General features: G+C 37.1%; 1 long non-coding RNA gene across 1 annotated transcript; it reads left to right on the top strand.

Moving 5' to 3' along the window:
- The first annotated feature begins 14748 nt into the window (after positions 1-14748).
- On the top strand, positions 14749-24055 carry LOC140167182 (uncharacterized). The gene is made up of 3 exons (XR_011860982.1): positions 14749-15147; positions 19154-19293; positions 23642-24055. It is a non-coding gene; the product is annotated as an uncharacterized lncRNA (long non-coding RNA).
- The last annotated feature ends 294 nt before the right edge of the window (positions 24056-24349 follow it).

Genomic DNA, 24349 nt, shown 5'->3' with positions numbered 1-24349 from the left:
AACAGTAAAAACAATTTTGAATTGTTGTGTAATTGATGCATTCTTTTGATTTCACGAAGGAACTCTTGATAAACTTGATGTTATCATTAACATGTTCAGCCCTCTTCCCTAGTAAAAGTGGCACAATTGCGGTTTTACCCTTTCGTTGTTAACTAAACATATCTTGAGATTAAAATGAGTAGATTGAACAGAACAAACGGCATTGGAGAGCTAAGACTAAGCCCTTGACATTGATGTAAGCATCATGTCACAACGGTATTTTCTAATTGCCAAAGAGGGCGCTTTTCACTTGCACAATTTTTTTGAGAAAGGCTGTATATTATGACTTTATTTTCAAAATGAGAATTTTTTGTGGTGAAAATTACACGTGATGCATGAACCGTCGTGACGCCGTGCAAAATGTCAATTTCAACGTAAACATTGCGTATGCCGTTCGTTTGTATCAAAAAGGCAAATAGCAATCTCTCTTTTTATACGGCAGATCTCACGTGCCGTTTCAATGGACAATCTGTACCTCGCACAAGTTTCACACCTCATTGTTGCTTTATTATATAATGATTTCTTACAAACAAAAATATTTATATTAATAGTTAGACTTTCCCTCGTATGTTCCTTATCCTTGACTGTCTTTAATATCTTGTTAAATGGACAGATTTTATGCATTTTTAACGTTGTCGCTACGTTCATTTCGTACGTGCAAAATCTTTAAAACTGGCTAAATACGCGACTTTGATACAGGAGAGTGATTTTGAATAGATAGACCGGCGTACGATCACGGCGTTTGGAAATTGCAACCCCTCTAAATATACCGATTCGCACGCGCCAAACTTGATCCACTGAACATGTATACACATACGTACAAGGACGATTAGTTGGCACGCAACTGCGTAAATCAATTGTAGGGACGCATTCTAATTAGATAATTAACGCCTAGATGCATTTCGATTTTTTTTACGTCTGCAAGTTATCAGTTACGAAAAAACGCTATTTGTCTCTCCGAAATGAAACAGAATATGGGGTTATTACACGTTGTTGCAAATTTTAATTACATGTATGTCTTGAATTTCCAAGGCTCTAGGATTTTACAAATAAAGGTCAATTTTGTAAAACAGCTTGTGTCATTCCAGGTCTGGTAATTGTTGAAATAGACGCAAGCTTCAGCACCACCGTCATTGTCTGGTTGTGCCGGGTTGCACTCCACTCAAATGTACCTTCAGTAGCCTTGTCACTCAATCCCATCCACATCTTCATCTTCAAAAATAAATTGCACAATTAGATCTAGTTACCAAAACAAACTTTACTTGGGGACCCACAAAGACAAAAAGGCCCTAAAACACGTTGAACCATATCCAATAAACATTCAGAGGTCTGTGAGGTATTTTAGGCCCAAGTTGGGGTGCCAAGTTTGAATCAGCTGTTTGTATTGTAAATTTTGTACTTTTGGGGGAAAGTGATCAAATTCTCATCTTTTAAGCTACTGGGTACAGGGATAAAAAAAATAGTTTCTTGTTGAAACCGCTCCAAAGCTTTCCTGTGACCAAAAGTATACTTTGACCTATCTTTCACTCAATATAATTATGAAATTGGTAATTTTGTTTCAACCTGATTTTTTGCTATATTTGTAATGTTTACACATGTCCCAAAGCACATCGAAATGGAATCAGCCAAAGTTATGGTGTTTGTACAGTTGTAGGTCAACGTCAGACATTAAGTCCCCCATAGAACTCCACATTAAAGGGCCAATATTAGCCAGTGGGGTTTCTGGAAGATTTAATTTGACGGATATCGTATATTTAACATGGCTTAAAGTTATAATAGACAACGCCATATGTAATAGTTTGGGTTTTATGGGATCAACCCGTACGAAAGCTCTGATTTTCTTTCAAATGGTCTCAAAATATTTTCTGTTCCTCTTAAAAACAATTAAGAATAGTTAGCACCATCTAGGATGTTTTAATACAACATCACACATTTGGTCATCGATAGAGTGATTGAGTTCTTTAAAATTATAATTTGACCACTTCCCCCCACTTCCAATTAACAATGTTATCTATAGCAGATTCCAAATCAGCACCTTTGAAATGACCTAAAACACCGCTCAGATCTTGTGTATCTTGGTATGGTCCCTACAATACGTCAATGTTTTGGTGCCCTCATCGAGGTAGGTAAGGATAGAGCGCCCTGCTCCATGAACCGATTAATCGCCTGCTCAAGAGTGCTTGTTGTCGGTTCTAACTCTGAATTGCCTGCTGTGTAATGGGCCATCCCACCTGAAATGTGGAATGATGCAGGCTTTGCGGGAATTTTAAACTGTGTTACAATATAAGATTGATTTTGAAGCAGCGATTTTCCACCCAACTCTAGTTACAACACTAGTTTGGTGCGGATATCCCCAAGTATAAATGGCGGAATGAATTCTGACCATCACTTGGCTCGTCGGATTAGTGTATAGGCCTACATAGGCGTTACGCAATATTCACATGCCTGTGGGTGAAGATCCTACGTCATAGAAAAAAGCACGAAAGATGCGTAAAGTGTCTCTTCCTGACGCCATAACTCACAAAAACATAAATTTCTTTGACATGCAACCAGCCAACGTATACAAAGAGGTACCTGAATGGTGCCATGGGGTGTATGAATTTCAACTAGAATAGCTCGATACAGACTTACTGCAGTTAGACACCGGGCAGTATGCCCATCGAGTTTCCGGATCTGTAGTGTAACACCAAGGCCCATCAGGCTCTTCATCTGGATTACGACAATAGTTGTGTTCGCCAAGACCATCTTGGCAAGCTGTTAGTTGCGCAAGCTGTCCTGACTTAGCTTTGGATATTTTTCTTGGTCTACTTCGCCCTGTTTGTGAGACACATGCTCCCATCAAAAGAATTAAGATCAATCAAAATCAACCCAATTGGATTACCAATGAGTACTTGGAATTTCGTAGAAAATGCCTGTCTGCTCGTACTAAAGCAGAGAAATCTAAACATCCTGATGACTGGAAGCAGGCACGGTTTTTGCGTAATAAACTCAATAATATGGCTGATATCTTAAAGAGAAACTATTTTTGTAATACAATATCCAGCAACCAGAATAATCCTCGTAAGCTGTGGAAAACCATCAAAACCCTGCTTCCTGGGAACACAGAGTCAACTATCTCCTCTATGCTTGACGGAGATAACACTGTCAGTGATAAAATGGAAATTGCCAGTGTCATGAATAAGTTCTTTTCCACCATTGGGCAGAAATTGGATGATAATTTTGGTACCAACACAAATGTTTTACCTTTACCAACCAGGACAAATAATTGTGTGGCTAGTTTTAATTTTAATATTATTACGGAAGAAAGTATTTCAAAGATTCTTAGATCACTTCCCACTGAAAAGGCCACTGGTCTTGATGGTGTCAATACTAAATTTCTGAAAGCTGGTGCTAGTGCTCTTGTTACACCTCTTGCTCATATTTTTAATCTCAGCCTTCAGACAGGTGTTGTTCCTGCAGTTTGGAAACAAAGTAGAGTGAGTCCTATCTATAAAGATGGGCCCCGTAATGTCTCCAGCAACTATAGGCCCATCTCTGTTATTCCGGTGATCATGAAGATCTTTGAAAGACTTGTCTACGATCAATTTTATGTTTTTTTGTCACAAAATAACATTTTATGTCCTGAACAGGGTGGTTTCAGACCCAAACACTCAACACTCACCACTCTTGTTGATGTAACAGACTACATTTTAAATCACATTGATCGTGGTAGTTATGTGGGGGCCATTTTTTTAGACCTGAAAAAGGCCTTTGACACGGTCAATCACCCGATCTTGCTCTCGAGGCTTCAGAGTGTTGGTGTTTGTGGACTGGAACTACGCTGGTTCTCCTCATACTTGGGTGAAAGAAAACAGGCTACCAAAGTAGGTAATTCACTTTCTGAACTCGCACCTGTGACATTTGGGGTACCCCAGGGGTCAATCCTGGGGCCTCTTTTATTTACAATATATATCAACAATCTCCCTACAGTTATCAAGAATTGCAAAATAAACCTTTATGCTGATGATACTGCCATCTTCTTTGCCAGTAAAAACATTGATGAAGTAAATAATGAATTGAATTCTGGTATGCAAAGTGTTGCTAAATGGCTTCACCAACATAGGCTCACATTGAATGTTAATAAAACCAAAACTATGCTGTTTGGATCTGCTCGTAAACTTGCATCCTCTGGTCCTCTTACTGTTCATATCAAAGATCAGCCCCTTGAATGTGTCCCACATTTTAAGTATCTTGGCATTATTTTTGATCAGCGGTTAACTTAGGAACACCAAATTGATAAAATCTGCATGTCACTTTATAAATATATTGGTCTTTTTACCGTATCAGAAAGTTTTAGCTGTAGACACCCTGAAGTTGTTGTATATATCCGTTGTTTTACCTAAAGTTGATTATTGTGATCTAATTTGGTCAAATGCAGGCTTAACTCTCCTGAACAGGTTGGATCGCCATCAAAAACGTCTCGGTAGAGCAATCATTGGTGTCCCAATGCGCACTCCAACTCATTTTGTCTTTGATTCCTTAAACTGGGAAACTTTTTCTGATCGTCGTAAATATTATATCTGTCTCAATGTTTTTAAATGTCTTGGGGGCTGGTAGCCCCCAACCTGTGCAATATTTTCACCAAGTGTATTGATGCTTATAGCAATCATACTCTCAGATCATCGACCGCTGGGAATCTGGTTATAAATAAGATGCGCACTGAGACTGGCAAGAGAACTTTCCTGTTCAGGGGGCTAAGGCCTGGAATGATCTTTCCCGAAACATCAAAAATCCCCTTCCTGTCAATGCAAATGTTTTCAAGAACATATATACTAACTTGCAATAATATCTCTTTTATGTAGCACATTGTAAATGTAATTATCTTATGTTATTTAAATTTCTTGTACCTAGTATGTGTATAATTTATATGGTATTAATTTTATGACTTTTATGTATATTTTTAAATACTTTTAAATTCATGTTTGTTGTTTATCTGTGTTGTATCCTGGGCAGCAAGGGAGAACAGTGCTGGTCACTGATTGCATGTCCCAGGTTAAAGAAGAAATAAATAAATAAACGGATAGTTTTCTGGTGTATTGAAGTGTTCGTGGGGATATTGTGCCGTCCAGGATTGACATTCCACACCATCTTTGGTTTGATGAACTGAACCAAGATAATCACGGCCAATTACATCATAGTAGCAATCTGATGCTGTATTGTAAAAACAATATGTTACCCATAGTTACCAATTCTGATGATAAAAGAACCTATTATATTAATTTGACACTTGTTGGGATTCAATTTCATTTAGCGGTCACTAGCCCAATCTTAGAAATGATCAAGATCATCCAAAGTGAACAAGAAAAATCACCGGAAAAATACTCGGCAAATGTCAAGTCATCAACATATTTCAAACACCGACTACATGTAGTGGACAGCTTCATTAATTGACAGATATGGGACAGATTTATAAAATATGTTGCACTAAACCAAATTGTATCATTTTATAGCTCTAAAGTATTGAGCACTCTTCTGTCTGTTAATGACAAAGTTTTATTATTGTTGTACATGTATACTTTTAGTATACGATATGCGATTCCAAATTAAATCCGGAGATCTGCAAAAAATGAAGGACTCAGTGCAACAAAGCCCTATGTTCATTAGCTCTCCTGTGTTATGTTATTCATAAGCATGGTTGCATTATTACCAAGCTAATGCAGATGGGATTTTATTGAACTGAGTCCTCTAAATGGCTATTTCAGTTGAAATACACACACCCTTTGACATGACCTTAATCTGCCATACACAGGGAGTGTGAATTTTATATGGGGTTGCCTGAATGGGTGATATTGTGTATGGATTTCAACTGGAATACCTCAATAAAGACTTACCATGCTTACTGCAGTTAGACACCGGGCAGTATTCCCATCGAGTTTCCGGATCTGTAGTGTAACACCAAGGCCCATTAGGCTCTTTATCTGGATTACAACAATAGTTGTGTTCGCCCAGACCATCGTACGGATAGTTTTCTGGTGTTTTGGTGTGATTGTGGGGATACCGTGCTGCCCAGGATTGACATTCCACACCGTCTTTGGTCAGATGAACTGTACCAAGGTAATCACGGCCAATTACATCATAGTAACATTCTGATGCTGTATGTAAAAACAACACAAAAAAAATCTTAATGGCAATAGTTACAAATTCTAATGATAAAAGAACCTATTATTATGAGTGATTATGATTTTAGATACAAGATCCATTTATCATTATTTGGCTCAAATAGGATGGAATTGAAATATTTTTGCAATTCTCGCTATTCACAATAAGGGCGCCGCAAGCGGTTTGCGATGTAATCGTGATGTATCATGGGAAAAGGTCGACATCCAAGTCCGCGCAATACGAATATTACCATGCTATTACATAGGAACACGTGACAATATTTTTTAGTTTGTCAATATAACGGTATTACACGCAAATCGATAGAGAAAAAATTAATTGTGCACATTTCAAATCACATTAACATGTAACACCTTTATTTTGACAAACTAAAAAAATATTATCACGTGTTCCTATGTAATAGCATGGTAATATTCGTATTGCGCGGACTTGGATGTCGACCTTTTCCCATGATACATCACGATTACATCGCAAACCGCTGGCGGCGCCCTTATTGTGAATAGCGAGAATTGTCACAGTAAGCTGGTCCCGAAATCTGCTCGTCCGTCCCTAAATATTTACCTAGCTAGGGGGGGTTACACACAATCTAGGTTTTGCTATGCTGTTAGTTTCGGTCCATATTGCTGTAGCTCAGACATGCATTGACCGAATTTGACCGTTGTTATGCTTTGAGAATCTTCCATCCTATATAGACTTTATAACGCATTTTTAAAAAACAATTATTCTGGATATCTGGCACCCGCTGGAGTTTTAAACACCCTCACACTGAAATTGGCGACCAATTTCATCCGATACCGGAGGTCTCTGCATCAGCTTACAGTCCACGATCACCGTAGCGTGCAGATATCGTAACACCGTTTAGCGACCAAACTTTAAGCTGTTACAAAATGTAATCTAGACTATTAGCGCGGGTCAAATGCTGACCTCAGACGGCAAATTTGGTAAACAACTCGGAAAAGTCATGATGGCTTCGAATACTGGAAAATCACGATTTAAAACCATAAATGAGGAACAGCTTCAAGAATTAATTAACAGTAAAGACAGTGCAGCACCGCGTGATCTTTCGAGAGTATTTAAAGTCAAAAGGAGAGAATACTGACTTCGAAGAGTTCAGCAAAGAACGACTTGCTAGCATGCTGACAAAATTCTCCGTCAAGGTCCAACGTGAAGACGGGACACCATACAAGACAGGATCTTTGAAACATCTGAGGAGGACTGACCTAAATATGCACTTAAAAACAAAGGTAAAGCAATAGATCTACGTACTGAGCTCCTTACCCGGGGTAGGACCGATAATCAAAGATGACCATAGGGGGTCTTGCAAAAGTCATCTTGATGATTAACCCTAGAACTACTAAAAGTACTGACACATATTTTGTAACATGGACTGCGAAGGGGAGGTGGGTTGTTGCAACCCCACCCCCTAATTTTCATTTATAAACGTCATATACCGTTTTATTTGGCACTAATGTATAGCTATGGGTCTCTTCTATCCAGTGATTCCGAAATAAGTACAAACATTCCCTACATGTCGCTATGACTTCATAATGTGAGCGCCCTCTTGTAAAATTGGAAAATTCTGGCTACGTAGAAAAGTATAGGTAATATTGATCGTTGCTAAAAATTCTACGAACATCGATATTTACTTAATTGTCTCCTAACAAGTTACAAAACAAAACAAGTTACTAAACAAGTTAAACAACAATATCTCTTGAAAGAGTTTTACAAAAGGGAAATGAAAATGTAGAAACCTCATGACTCAATCAACTTCGCTCCGGCACAGGAGCGTGATTTCGAATAAATAGAGAGGCATACGATCACGTCGTTTTACACAAAAGTACATTTCTCACCGCAATATTCACGTCGATTTAAAAGTTTGTCGAGTTCAGCCTTGTTCCAATTATGCTGCATAGTAAATGGACCCGGATCATCTACAAACCACAGGTCACCATCTTTATACTCATCCTTCTTTGTACACATTTGGTCAAAATCAGGTGTAACAACGCGATGACAAAAGCATATCTCGTTGTATGGAAGAGACCATCTCAAAGTACCACCCCTTGCTGGATCTGGTCTTCTTCTCAGAATGCAGAAATGGCTGTGCACTACAACTAAATGACCTGTTTTAAAAATGACACACACACACAGTATTAAGGGGTGTATTGCACTACTAGTATTCCAGTTGCAATATTGGAATAGCTAAAAAAATAAAAAGATGAGTCTGTATACATACCTTGATAACACATCAAAATGAGTTCTATATTTTGACCTTGACTATTTTTGCGTTACCTGATTAAGAAGGTACCATAGGTAATTAAAACTCGCCGTTTTCTGAGTTCTAGCAACAAGACAAAATAATCCTAGATAATTTTCATCAAAATCAGAGCTGATTGGTTAAAAGCGCGTGCATAGATTTGACTATGCCCGCAAAAGGAACTATTCCCTGGCATATTTATGTGTGTGTGTGTTCCCAGCGTAAAATGATAGTACGCACGCGTTAATGTTTTCGCACGCTCTAATTACGCGGAAAATCGCAGATTGTAATCTGCGCCGTTCGCATTGAAACTATTAATTTCTCTTCCCAAAGTCGATGCTTTTAACCAAGCAGATGACAAGAATCTTAAGTTTTGGTATAAAACAAATATTTTAAAACTGCTTTTTATTCGGGACATGGTTAAAATTATAGGCCCGCGGTGATCTCACAACCATGAATATGCCCCACGGCTATACGCCTTGGGGCATTGTCATGGTTTGGGGATCACCGCGGGCCTATAATAATTTTAACAATGCCCCGAATAAAAAGCAGTCAATATTTGTGTACTATACTTACTTAGATATATTAGAGCTTCATATCTCATTTTGTCTTTAATTCATGGCTTTCGGCTTAACAGTAGCAGGCTATGTTAGCACATCTATGCTACTAACAAAGGGGCAAACAAACCGAATTTGGATCATTTTCACGATTCTCAGAATGAGCAATTCGCTGAATGGACCTTTAAGGCTAAGTTTTACCAAAGCTGTCCTCAAAGTTGATGCACGTAGCCTCATTCAAATTTTTTTCTCGAAAATAACTATCATAGGACGAAAATTCACAGTGCGTCTGTCCTCAAATTTGATGCACCTAGCCTCATTCAAATGTTTTTCCGACAATAATTATCGTAGGATGAAAATTCACAGTGAATCTAAAGGTCTAAGAATTAATTTTAATAATCGTTTTATTCTAAGCCAAAGGGAAACTTTTGTTACTAGTGTTTGAAATTTTAACTACATTCAAGCATCATGTCTTTTTTTTAAATTCACTTCATTTTAGAAAGCTTACTACCAACCGATTTCGTTGACATTTTGAATACACGTTTCTAACACATTAGAGAAATAATGTTGATATGTAAAATGGGAATGTGTGGTTCCTCATTTCTTTTATAACTTTGTTTTCGGCCGTGCTAAACTTGATCAAATTAGTGATTTGTGATCATCCGTTTGGCTTTTAAAAGCCACGATTACTTTTTTTCGGACAGAATCAGCATTACAATTGCAAACTTACGCGCAAACGTTCCGGTAAAGTCAATGTGGTAGCTGAATGATTGTCCAAATTTGCATGATTTTGATGATTGCTGATTGCAAATTCAATGACATTGTCTGTCTCTGTCTGTCAGTTATGCTTCCTAAGCCAAAGTTGCCTATTGCGTCTTGATCTTCTAGTAATCCTACTCATATTACTAAGTTGTAACATGTCTCCGATGTTTTCAGCAGTTAGCTACCTCGACGTACAATTTATCCACCTCTTCGTCTTCATGAGCTGATGTATGGACACGCCCTTGTATTTCCTTGATGCTGTATTTTTTCTTAGTTCCAGTGTGACTTTTATACATGTATATTATACTTAAAAACTATTTTTAGAGATATTTCCAAAGAAAGACTAAGATCATGGGCTTGAGACAGAAGTACGAATATTATGCTTACCTTTTATGATGATCATAATAAGATAAATCAGAAAGTACGTTTTAAATTCCATCACGATATCTTTAGTCTTAGACTCCGCGAAATAAAATGACAATTTCCAACCTCCGCATTTGAAAAATGAATAAATATAATGAGACAATTACCTTAACTTTCCAGCTTCCTGAACGCAATCAGCCAAATCAGGCAAATAAACCAATAGTTGCTAATTGCAATGCTCTTATGATGATGAACACCTGTCTTGAAGATTACTGCATTTGCTCTGGTTTCCATGGTACCTCACATGCTAGAATGAATGAACATAAGGATCTAGAGCAAAACAACCTTGCTTTCTTTATATCCGGCATCTCATAATATTGTGTGCAGTAGATTTTAAGAGCTTGTATTCTTATGTACCATCTTCTGTATGTGTAGTTGTGAACCTTTCCCTGTAATTATATGTAATTGTGTTTGAATGAAATGAAATGAAACAAGACAAAAAACCATGATATTATTATCAAAGGTTTGGAAGCATGTTCCAATGCATTGAACGGTTAGAACACACCGGGACATACCGAGAAATACCGGGACAACATTTACCGAAGTTAGTTTGTGATGTGCAACTTTCTTTTGGCCTTCATTACTATAGACGAATCCAACGAGCCAAGTGATGGTCAAAATTCAGTCGGGTCCCGTCTGCACAAAACTGGTGTTGTTACTGCCCAATTGGGTGTATTAAATCCGCTTAAAAATCGATGTTGAATTGTATTGTGTTGTAAACTTTCATCATTCTTTGCCTACGTGTAACACGGCTGATGGAATGCAGCAGTCAAGTTAGCTCAATCTATAAGGCGTACGACTATGGTGCGAGAGGTTGCGAGTTCGAACCCTGGTGGTGCCTAGTATGCTTTCGTGGAAAAATTGAGTTAGCTTGAAATTCCCTTGGACAAGGAACTCACTGCTAATTTGTCTCGTTGTAACCCGTACGAAACTCGGGGAGCTGATCCTGGTTGCGATGGTTATTTGTGGAATGTCTAGGGTGTGCGCTCTTGAAGCAGCAAAGTCCCTGAATTGTTGTTTAATGGTTTATGGAATGATGTGGGGCCATAGTGGTCAGCGACAACCTGTAAAGTGTGCTGAGGCTTGTGGATCAACGTCTAGGCGTTGTGCCTGTGCGTAGCGCACTATAAATCACTGCGCTTTTTTTTTTTAATATCCCCACCAAGGCCATATCATTTCACATTTTAGGTGGAATAGACCTACGGGGGGACCCAGCTATGGCTGCCATTGAGGTGTAGGAATGCGTGAAATTAGATTCGTCTATAGGCCACATGAGAAACCAGAACAACACGTGTACAAAATTGATATAAAGGCTGATTGGCTGTAAAAAAAGTCATGCCTTGTTATGTATATCAAACACTTTCACGCTACGTGGATTTTATCCTGGATCTTGGAGCTTATTCATTTGTTATGCCAAATCATTTACCTACTTTCCACTCCTCTCTACGTCATACATAAAATCGCCCAGTCCCATTTCGGCAGAGGTGGGCCTCGAACCCACGCCGCTGCTACATACAGAATACTCAAGTCCAGCGCGCTAATCCACTGGACCATATGACTAAATTGGTAGCCGAATTGAATTTTAAACATTATACGCTATCCAACTCAAACATTGATCGGCTATATAATAGAAATACCACTATAATACACAATACATAATCGATTTTGAATTCTTGCATGTGCTCTGTGTGCTCATCGCGTTGGTTTGCAAGGTAAAGGTAGTCAGTCTACCATTTTTCTTGTAAGACTGTCTTGATTTTTGCAATTTATGATAAAAATTCTCCAAAGTTTCTTTCAGATATTAAAAGATTAGATTTCCATAAAGACGACACAGTAATCTTAAGTTGGGACCTATGTAATTTTTACATAGATTTTTCATGCAGAAATTATTTTGGCGTATGTAAAATTGAAATTCTCTGCCTTCTAAACGACACCAACTGTGCCACAATTGGGATTATTGGGTATCACGATTCGTTATATATGTTGTGCAGTTAATATTCATATATTCCTTTTTAAATAGGATGCTTCAGTTTTTGCACAAAAAAAAATATTTCATCGAAAACCCTCCCACTCAGCTAGTTTCAAAAATGATAATCAGACTTCCTCAGAATGTGCAATAATTAGCATTAAAATCAAGTTGTTTTTTACCATGTTTACGCATTTTACAAATCCTTGGCCCGATGACGAATGCCGCCGTGCCTAATTTATGTGCACAAGGTCGTTCCTATACAGGTAAAAACCGTTAATTTCTGTAAAAACATAAATCAATAATACAACTCTCTCATTTCACGCATTCCTACACCTCACTTGCAGCCATAACTCATGATAACTGGGTCCCCGTCGGCTACAATGCACCCAAAATGTGAAATGATTCGGCCTCGGTATTAAACTGTATTCCATCACCCGTTTTACACCTGCGGCGAAAACACACGTAGACAAAAGAATGAGGAAAGTTTACAACACGATTTTTAAGAAAACGCTCAGTGCCACCGACAAGGGGGATTAAGGGGCAGTAGCGTATACAGCCCCTTTTGAACGGGCGCCCCCCCCCCCCCCGTATCAAAATAGCGACGAGAAATTCGAGAAAAAGAGAAGAAAAACGCCTTAGTGCATGTGAATTTGACAAAATTAATCTCATGTTTGACCATTCAGCTTTAAAAAAAATAGGTACGCTTCGCGCGAATTTGTTCCAACTTAAACCATATTGACCATTTAACATGTTTTAAACATGTTACCAGCTTTAATAATTATGCTACATTTACACGTTTCATGATCCTATCTTAGCTCACCAAGAACCCCCCCCCTCCCCCAGTTACTGAAGTTCTGTATACGCGCCTGAAGAGGTTTGTTATTGTACACAAACTGAACAAGTGCACACATTACTTGGTTACACCCATCTCGATCCTGACATCATCAGTTTGAAAATAATTGAAGAAATCGAAAACAATTCAACATGATGCTTCAGGATCAATGGTCCATTTTTTTTAATGGAGCCATAGTTTACTTTTACTTTCAGCAATTTTATACTCAATTGTCTGCTTCGATTTGAACATATTTAGGGAAATTAATACACATGTCATGTTCTGAGGTATCTCCGATACCAAACATTTTATCAAATTTGGAAATGTAAAAAGACTCCAGTGACATTGTTGATATAAAATCATCTTTCGTCCCACATGGCAGACACAGTCTTGCATTCAAAAATAAATGCAAAATTGTTTCAGGCAATTCATTACAAAAGTAACAGTTGGGTGACTCCACCCTACCAATTCTGTGAAGAAAATTATTTGTACAAATTACCCTGTGAAAAACGTTAAAATAAAAAGATCGCAACTGTGTTTCAATGGTACATTTACAATTGCTGCTGCAAACAGTTCCAATCAATCTCATTACACACATCAAGAAAATCAAGCTATTTTTTTTCAGCTGCAAAAACGGCTTGGTTCCTAAGAATTGAGCAGACATAATTTGAAACATTTTCTGCCTCCATAGGCGAAGCAGAAATAGTATCAAAAATACGAAGGGCCAGAATTTGAGTACAAAGAGCCCCAAGTGAGAATGCGTTAACACTTTGGTAAGAGAAATCAGGACAAATTAAATCATATCCAATTTGGTTCATGACAAAAAAAAGGGCTGGTTAGAAAACATAAATGTGAAAAATTGTTTTTGCAGGTTAATTAAGTGAATAATTATTGTTTAGTCACCTGGACCACTTACTTCGTAGTAGCCCAAACTTTATCTATCTTTATCTATCTTTATTGAACTTTTTAAAAGTTGAAATACATATATATTAAAATATTATATTTAATATTTGATATGGTGACTAAGTAGACTAAATAACCCATATTGAACACTTTACAGGTTTTTTTTATGCACGGCAGTTTTCTTTACGCTAAAAAGTGATCGTATACTCTTTTCGTACCGGTACGTAGTGCTTGAACAGGCTTGCTTAAGTTTACAAGCCTTCTCTGAAAACTCGTGATGACGTCAGAGAATTGATTATTCATGTTTCCTTCCGGGCAGTGGAAATCAGCGCTTATCGAAAGTTCACCGGTATAGCATAATTATCGACATACTTTTAAAGTATGATGTTTTGCATAGACTTTTGTATCGAGTTTGGTGATAATATACGTGTTCGTAACTATAAAAATATTTGTCAACTTGTGAATCAAATGTGAATTAAGAAATATATTGCATTATATCCTTACAATTTTGATTAACCTTTTGAGTGGTTCGCAAATAATTTGAAGAATTTTTGCAATTTTTAGGAAATATTCCACCCAGTTATATATCACCACGTGGTCATTTTAATTCAAGGGCTTATACCACTAAATCAGACTTCTGCCAGCTTCTGCCCAAGTTTATCAGTCATATAGTGCCATCTTTACATTCAAAATGTGACAAATTGATATAATATTAGCAATTTTAGTGTTCAAAATCGTGTTTAAATACAATTTCTTAATGTGAATGTCACACAGGTTAAAAAGAAACGGGAATATTCGGGCAATATTTAAGACTATCTGCGCATGAATACACAAGGGAAAATGTAGTTAGCAGTCGTCAAATCGGTCTTTTTATGTATCGCTGATTTTCTCAACAAGTAGCCGAGCAATGTTAAAGCTAATGCATACCATGGTATGCAAAATGTTCTTCTCTAAGATGATATACATAATTTATACTTTAAAACTGGGAAAATATCTACTTTTGCACATAAACGTGAACTCTACTTTCATAACTTTGCGTGTATAAAATCAATGCGAAGAAGGTTTTTGTGGTGTGTTCTCTTAATCATCACACAGCTTGTCTCCCTTCGCAATGATGAAAAATTTCCACACGACGGTGTCGCTAAAGCTGAGTTTTGCAGTGTATTCGAAAACATTTCATTTTCTCAAAATTTTTGAGAATCTACAGTCAAGCCAGAGAAGTAATTGGTGTGGTTGATGCATTCCTAGCCAGGTAAGCGTTTGAGTTTCTTTGCAAATTAGCTATTTTAAGCTCATATTCATAGTATCATGTCATGACATGGTTTGTGTACAGCTATGTACATGTACAGTACACCCATCGTATGGCTCGACATTACACAATTGTCACACTGATGTCAGGCTGACGAGGCTGTGTCAGTGTTCATTCAATTGAAAATGTATCCTTGCTCGAGAAGTCAAGTCACAAATTTGTGCACCGCAGTGACCGATGAGCTTCACATTCGAGTCTACACTGGATTTCAGAGAACAACGGCAATCCCTTGCTCAGATTTGTGCGAGCGCCCTGTTAATGATCGACGTACGCAGAACTTTGTGTTCACTTCAAGGGCGCCGATCTGCGATGAGTAACGATATGATGCACAATCAGCTAATCAGATTATCTGTCTGTTGCTACGATTCAGCCAATCAGTACCCCACCTCCGTAAATACTCTAGACTGTGCACACGCTCTCAAAATGTAAACAAGTGACATTCATACATTTGCTATATAACGGTAGCGCGCGATTGGTCGAGAGCCGGGCATATTCAGCGCTCATACATTCACACTATGTAACGGCGCGTGATTGAGTCGAGTGCCGGGCATAAACAGCGTTTATGCCCGGTGTCCCGGATGTGCGATCGCCAGGTAGGAAAAATGAAGGAAAATCATGATTTTTGATATACGGTAATGTTGCTTGTACGTTTTTGTTATTATTTTTATGAAATAAGAATCACAAAATGTACTGGTAGGCCTATGTATGAACTGGGTTCATTCATATATTTTCATGACTAAAACCATTTAGTCATGAAAATATATGAATGAACCCCTAATTCATGCACGGCTACTTCAGTGTGATGATTTCGGTATAGAAAAGAATGCAAGAAAATCGCGTTAAGAATCTTACATCTTATTTTTTGTTATTATTTGATGAAAAACAATCACTGAATGTTTGGGAATGTATGAAAGGGGCTTATTCATATGCCTCAGGCATAAACAATCAATCATGCGGGGCATTGCGGGCCCTCAATTTCATGAATGAACCCCTAATTCTTCTCTGACAAAACTTTACGAGACCATTGCATTTGAAATCTAAGCATGAATGCCATGCACATGTACATTGTACTAAGCGACAGTTCAAAATAGCCAATTCTCTCGGTCAGGGTTGTTCCATTCATTGCACTTATTGCGATTCTGTCGGTCAACATGATGTCACTTTTGCCATGATTGGGCTATTCCATCTCGCCCCTAGTGTGACACAAAGGGGACACTTACTGTTGCACTCAATGGGGGAAATCACAAAACATGCAACAAATAAATACTCTTGATGAAATAATTTTATGCTCGATTTCATATCAGGGAAATCAATTTTTAAATAAATTACCATACTAAATTAATTGGTATTTTCTGTGCTGAGAAAATTTTCTTGAACTGAAAGGCCCTGTACAAACCAATAGGGATTTCATGAGGGTGTCCGCTTTGACAGACGTGGGAAGAAGTACATACTTTTACTAAATTCCAAAAGTACGGTATGTGTTTTTGTATGCAATTTACAAAATTTATGTACATACAAAAGTACATACTTTTGCAACATACTTCCATGTGTGTACGTAGTCGTTCTCCTGCATGCAATTTTTACATACCGTAACCACCCGGTATAAGCCCACCCCCATTTTTGAAGTGAAATCTGCCATCTAGGGGGTGGGCTTATCCCCGAGTGGTTACGGTATATGCAAAAATGCATACTTTGCATAATTCAAGTATACATTTGTATATTATGTCATTATTGACTGAAAACTACCTCATGTGCTGTGTGCAAAACTACAATGTACATAGTATTTAATACATACCGGAACTTTGGCAAAAGTATGTGGTTTTGCATATGTATGCAAAAGTATACAGTACTTTTGCAAAATCATAATATATATAGGCCTATACGCTCATATATAATGCAATTTCTACATACATGTACCGTATAATTAAGCACCCAGGGCACTTAACAAAGTCATTTTGGGTGGACAGTTATTTTTAACCTGGTTTACCTAATCTTTCGCAAGGGGCGTTTATTAGAGACGAATTATGTATGTTATAGGTCCTGAGACATTCTAGTAGCTTTTCTGGTGCAGAAAATGCATTGCAAGTTTACACTAGACTTGTAGTCCTCCAACTATTTCACTGTATTGACGACTTGACGTCTAACTGTCACTTCAACATTACATGTAATGTTACCCTTAATTGAAAATACCCTAGGTGGGTGCTTATTGGGGCATGGGAGCTTATTGGAACAAATTTATACGGTTTATGCAAAAATACATGCTAGTGTTTTTTTGTTTAGCCAGGTCTGAGTATCCACATTTTGGGGGACTTTTTTTTTTTGCACCAATTTTCGCTCAAATTTTGGGACTTCAGGCAGAAATATGCCTGTACAGTGTTATGGGGAAAATTTTCAAGTTGATAAAAAATGTTTATGTCAGATTCAGTTTCTACACAAAATTTCACCCTAGAAAATGTTCCTTTTTAATTAGGATATCTTTCACTTTAAGTTTCCACCATTCTGGCTGCCAAACGTATAGTCAAAGCTTGAATGCTGTTTTATGAATATTAATTACGGTACAAATCAATGCATCAACCAAAAACACGATGGCAATGGACTCTAGCATCGAATGCGTAACTATGTGCCAATTTGAAGATTCCACAGTTCACAAGTAACTCAGTTCAGGTCACGAAGGCGAAGCCCTGGGGCGAAGCATATCAGTAATGCTAAGTGCACAGGTAGTCGTTCTTCTATATAGCCACACCACATGCAATCTATTCAAAAATGCATACTGTGCAAAGTATTCAAAACTGCCTTATATCTGCATACAAAACCATGTACAGTTTGATGTACAATGTACTCACTACTAGCCTGTATTTATTTCATATTTTTTGCTCAGGTACACCTGAGCGAATATATACATTCAGTTTAGACCTTGACCTTTGAACCTAAGTAGCTCCAAGTCAGGCTTCTTCTGCAAATGCTTTTGCTTTGTCTTCACTAGAAATATTTTATAGTATAATATTTGATAGGATAATGCCTGGTAATGGAAATGCAGACTATAAATGCTAGCTACTAAATTAACCTCACTCCCTATGACATAGTTCATAATATATGCAGCAGTGAGATATCTAACTTGAGGTGGATATAGAATATTAGCCTCATTTCCCATGAAATTATTTATAAAACTGTGTTGTAGCCCATAGTGGAGGGTTTTTTTTAACCTGGGGATGATATTAATCATAGGTGTTGACAGATTGATAGTGGTCTGGAAGTTCAAGTTAGTAAATTACATACTGCTCATGATAGCCAAAAACCATATTTAGCATTAGGGTTTATATTCATAAATATGCCAATAGTATATGATGCAAAACTATACAGCACATCGACATCGGGCCACCATGCATGTATACTATCGCAATATACCAAGAATGAAGTTGATTGGTTGTTGCGATGTTGTGTTAAATCTGCAGAGTGGATTATTAATGAAAATGTGGGTAAAATATGCAATAAAAGCTGCTGAGTAGATTTATGAAAATGTAGGCAAAATATGCAAATTAGCTTATTAATATTCATAAATATGCAAATAAAACATGACATAGAACTATAATACAGCACATTAGACCACTATGTCCTATCACCATACCAAGTTTGAAGTTTAAGCTGCAGAGTAGATTAATGGTTTTGCTTCGCCGGACAAGCAAAAACAAACATCCATTTGGATGATAACACAAGCTCCACATATGTGTGGAGGCCAAAAATTCTAATATGGAGTCAACAGGTTTACAGAGAGAAACTCCTATCTTATAGCTAGGCAAATCAAACAGTCCGCTGCTGCTCAGAGATAAAATCAAACATGTATGAATATAGTTAAAAAAAAAAAAAAAAATGAATGGAAGACTACAAACTGTGGATGGTAACATAAATATATGAGAAGTTCTTCTTCAACCTATTTTTTTTTCTTTTTCAGATTTTGCTTGCTAAATATGTGAAAGGAGATTACAACAAGAGTGCTGTAACAGTTGCAAAAATACTTTTCTGTTGTCTCTGTCGAACCCCACAAGAGCTGCAATCAGACAATGTTGTACATTTTACAGGTGTTTGGCTCAGGTAAGGTGTTCATCTAGCTCTATGAGCAGGGCTGCAAGCAGTCCTATATTTCCTATATTTTTAAGATTTTCCTATATTTCCGTAAAAAAAAAAAAAAAGCCCTATAATCCCTATATTTTCATATTTGGAATATTTTTTGCTGAAGGTCTTTGTATTAAATATAAATGCCTCCCTGGACCCCACCAATCAGGTTTATTTGTATCCATTTCTATAATTCCAGGTTGCATTTTTGCCCTGCAATTTCAGTTAATTCTCTAACTTCTTGGGGCTTTGCCATATGAACCTACACTAGACCTTTTCATAGTTCATGTTGAGATTTTGCATATAAAATAGAGATAATCAGTGTGGTGTTGAATGCTGACATCTTGTGGGTACACGCTGCGATGGCCGTTCGTCGTTCGATCTCCATGAGTGAACAGCAAAATCACCGTGTTGATGTGTGGTCGTGCGTCTTGAACTCGCCACTCAAAAAAGGTGGCAATGTTACATTTTCCCAAATTCGACTCAAATTAAATGATGATATCTCTGCCAAGCAAGAAGTTATTGTCACGCTTGTGGTCTCATTTTATTGCTAAATAAAATGCACTTGTGCGTCTTGAACTCGCCACTCAAAAAAGGTGGCAATGTTACATTTTCCCAAATTCGACTCAAATTAAATGATGATATCTCTGCCAAGCAAGAAGTTATTGTCACGCTTGTGGTCTCATTTTATTGCTAAATAAAATGCACTTTCAACCCAGTAAAAAGAATTCCGTTAGCCTTTTTAATACTGACACTGCTTCATAGAATTCAGAATGGGCAGAGTGGCGGAGGTGGGGGATGTGGAGGTGGGGGATGTGGCACACACAAACTCTATGGGATTGATATTTTTAGTGCACAATCTGCTTCTGTAAAGACTGTAAATTGGATTTTTACTCTATTTAGCATCTAAAAGACTCATGAACTTACAGCTAAACAATTCTACTTATTGGTTTAGTCTAGAAAATACAAACTTTTCCATACAAAACTACCCGTTTTCATATCAAACACTGTAGGGTGTCTTCAAAATCTAAAAGTTACTGTAAAATTTTAATTACCCATACTGACGCGAGTATAGTCCCACCCCGTTTTTGGGTGAACATTTTTCAAAATTGGGGGTGGGACTATACTCAATTTCAAAAAAAAAAAAAAATTTGAATGCATTTTGAAATCATTAATAGAGTATGACATGAATACAAAGTATCAATTTTCATATTATAAATACAAAACATCTTGAAATTTTTTTTTTTTTTTTTAGGTCAACCATGAATGATCCTACCATGTAGGTCTAGGTCCTGGGACACTCCAAAGCCGAAAAAATAAATAACTTAAAAAAAAAAAAAAAAATAATAAAATTCTGAAATTTTTCGAAAATTTGGGGATGGGACTTTACTCGAAGGTGGGGCTATACTCGCATCAGTACGGTACTTATCCTACCACAGTCAAAGTATAGATTTTCTGAAGGGGAATTTGATGAGGAATCTAAATATGGACTTACTTTTTCTGTATGGGGTAAGGGCAAAATGTTTCAGTTTAAAATATGTTGAATTGTAAAAAATATCTAACATACTTTGGGACACCCTGTATTCTGAGATTGCCAAACAGCTGTGATTTTGGTTTCTTCTAAAAGTCAGTGGGCTCCCCCCATTTTGCATTTGTTTTTAAATTTCTCGTGAGCTTTGAGACAAACCTTTTTTTTTTTTGGCCTAATAAGCAATGCATTAAGTAACCCATTTTTTATCTGAATCTTTTTATTCCACCCTGTATAACTTGAATGTCACCCTTTATAGTGAATTGAAGTGTGTGTATTTGAATTGCTTATGCCTTCAGCTTTCCAAAAAAAATGTATACTTTTGCTAGTTTAGGGTTGATAATTATGGAGATAATTAGAAACACGATTGGTGTAAAAAGTCATAATATTTGTGATGTAACGTTAAGGGTGACGAGTCCAGGACACATGGCCGTGTGGCAAGCTGTGACCTGCGCGTAGTGTCTGATGCATGAACACGCAGATCAGTTGTACCCACAAGATGGCGAAATTGGCTGACAGCCTCTATTAATCCCTAGATAGTTAAAACTATTTCTTGCAACAAGACAAAATAATTTGAGACTATAGTTTCATCAAAATCAGAGCAAGTTCCATTTTAGCCCATAGCGGGGAAAAATTGGACCTATGACGTCCCAATTTTACTCTTTTGCCCATAACTCCATAACAGTACATCATAGATTGGTCAAAGTATACCTTTTTGAATCAGAATTACCAGTGAGTCACGATAGTGTGAGTTTTGAACTGAGTAATTTTGAACTTGACCCTTTGTGCAAAGTCCAATGACCCTTTTCTACTACATGTACATGTAGAATGAGAGTAGGCCCTCCCTATTGTTAAATTGCCTCCATAGCCAGATTAATTAGCACTATAAGGCCATGTGTTTTGAACTCACCACCCTTGGTGTTACATCACAAATATTATGAATTTTTACACCAATCAAGTTTCAAATTAGAATATCTATCAACCCTAAACTAGCAAAAGTATACATTTTTGGAAAGCTGAGGCAAAAGCAATTTAAATATACACATTTCAACTCATTGTACAGGGTGACCTTGAAGTTATACAGGGTGGAATAAAAAAAAAAAAAAAAAAAAATGGGTCACTTAATGCATTGCTTATTACTAACTTGCAGTTATAAACTGAAAGTAAACAACATTGATTTGGTTAGAGGTTAGGGGGGAGCCTACTGACTTTGGAAGAAAAAAATCACAGCTGTTTGGTAATCTTGGAATACAGGGTGTCCCAAAATATGTTCAAATGTTTTTACAATTCAACATATTTTGAACTGAAACATTTTACCCCTAACCCATACAAAAAAAAGTAAGTCCATAATTAGAGTCCTCATCAAATTTCCTCTCAGAAAATGTAAACTATGACTATGATATGATAAGTAATTAAAAATTTAGGGCAACTTTTAGATTTTGAAGACATCCGCATTGCTTACTACAGTGTTTAGTATGAAAACAGGTAGTTTTGCACATAAAAGTTTGCATTTCATAGACTAAACCAATCATAAAGAGTTCAAAATGATTAAAAACAATTAGCAGAATAAATAATTTTTCAAAAGAGCTCTTAACCATGTCTGTAGCCCATATGGATGCAAAGATATGATCAGTTGATTCAACACGCACACACAAAATCTTTATTTCCATAGACTTTGCACATACCGCCACCGCCTCATCCCCCACCTCGGTCATTCTGAACTCAAACAACTCTAACTCCACTATCTTAGCTGATAAACAATTCTCCTTTGGAGGTCTGTTAGGGCACACATTTAGCTACAACATGACACCAAACACACTTCAATACCTGTTTAAGCAGAGATATAACAATTTGAAGGAGTCTCAAAACCACCATTTTGGGTGGTGAGTTCAAAACGCGTGGCCATAAATACTATTCATCTGCCAAATATGACAACTGTAACATGATTTGCACGATTGTAGTGCATGTAAACTGAAATCTCATTGCACTACATGTATTTCATGTCCTAAACCATAATCCCCGAAGCTGTAAATAAAGTTTTAGCTCATTTTGGACTTAGCGTACATTATTCTCTTCCAATTTATTTAATATGGATTCCCGGAAGTAAATGACTGCCCAATTTACCCTTTACTAAACGTTTGTTTTATAGTTATTGTTATATGCAGTATTTTATGGCCCCACTGAGCCCACCATATGCATATGGGTGACCCTGCCCCGCGTCACAGATTTGTTTGTCTCCTTTACTATTGTAAGGCTTGCAGTCCTGAGATTAGGTTTGTATGTAGCCAAGACACATGGCTTTCATATGGCTCAGTCAGGTCCCTTCTAACCTTAAAATTGACATCCCTAGACTAGTCAGAAAAAGGGCAAACACTGCTCGGTCACCCCTATTGCACTATTTGAAGTTGCTTTGTCCAATAAAGCCTTGAAATTATTGTATTATTCTTATTCCAGTTATATTAGCAATTCTGTAAACAATATTATCCAGATACATAACACAAATATTCTTATGCATGTCATTTTAAGTGTCCATGTGCCATTTTGAAAAACTAGGTGAATGTAATACAAAAGCAACCCGGTTCCAAATGCTTTTGAACTATGTTTATTCAAACAAAAGAAAGGAATTCCACTATTGCTGGAGTGTGGCTAACATGCAGTACAAGCAGATCAGGAAATAAAGTTACATTAATTATAACTGTTCCAAAATGCTAATAACACATTCATGAGTATCCACAGTCAATTGTACAAATGTATGTATTTCTTACTATCTTCTCTTTCTGTGACTCTTTTTATCCATAGAATCATTTGATGCCCTCGTTGATGCTACAAGGGAACAAGTGACAACATCCACAGCGACACAGTCAGTCATGTTAGCAGAGGTGAAACTTTCTCAATCGTCAACATCCACAGATGCGTATAAAAATGAATGATACAAGCTGCATAAATATGATGAACAAATACATTCACTTTATCTATTTAGAAATGAAAGGCTTTTAAGACCAGCACATTTACATGGATTTGTTTCAGTGAGTGGTCATTTCATATTACCAGTGTTAGCAGAACTCATTGTAAAGCTGACAATGTGGCTATAAATTCAAGTCAAATCCCTACCTTATTAGAATGAGAAGCATGTTCTTAAAACATATGGAAACTATATTTGGCAAATAATGTGAACTATAATATAACCTTTCTTAAGATTTTGTGAATGATTAGCAGTGTTCAAATATGCCTCAAAAGTTACAGGCCAGCCGGGCTTGACCTTAAAAAGTTACCGGCCAGCCGGGCCGGCAACTAGATGCCAGTCAGAAAAGTTACCGGCCAGGCCAAAAAGTTACAGGCCAATGGCCTGCTGACTGGCCCTATTTTGAATGCTGATGATTAGCCAAGTCAAGTCCAGACAAGTCAAGTAATACTTTATTATACTATTCAGCAAATTACTTCAGCGGTGTCGATGTCCTTCTGCTTTGTCTGATTATCACATAAAAAAACTACAATCTTAGAAATAAT

The sequence above is a fragment of the Amphiura filiformis genome, chromosome 13 (assembly GCF_039555335.1).
Source record: "Amphiura filiformis chromosome 13, Afil_fr2py, whole genome shotgun sequence".
NCBI lineage: Eukaryota > Metazoa > Echinodermata > Ophiuroidea > Amphilepidida > Amphiuridae > Amphiura > Amphiura filiformis.
The sequence above is the reverse complement of the archived record's forward strand: the minus strand, read 5'-3'. Positions and strand labels throughout refer to the sequence as shown.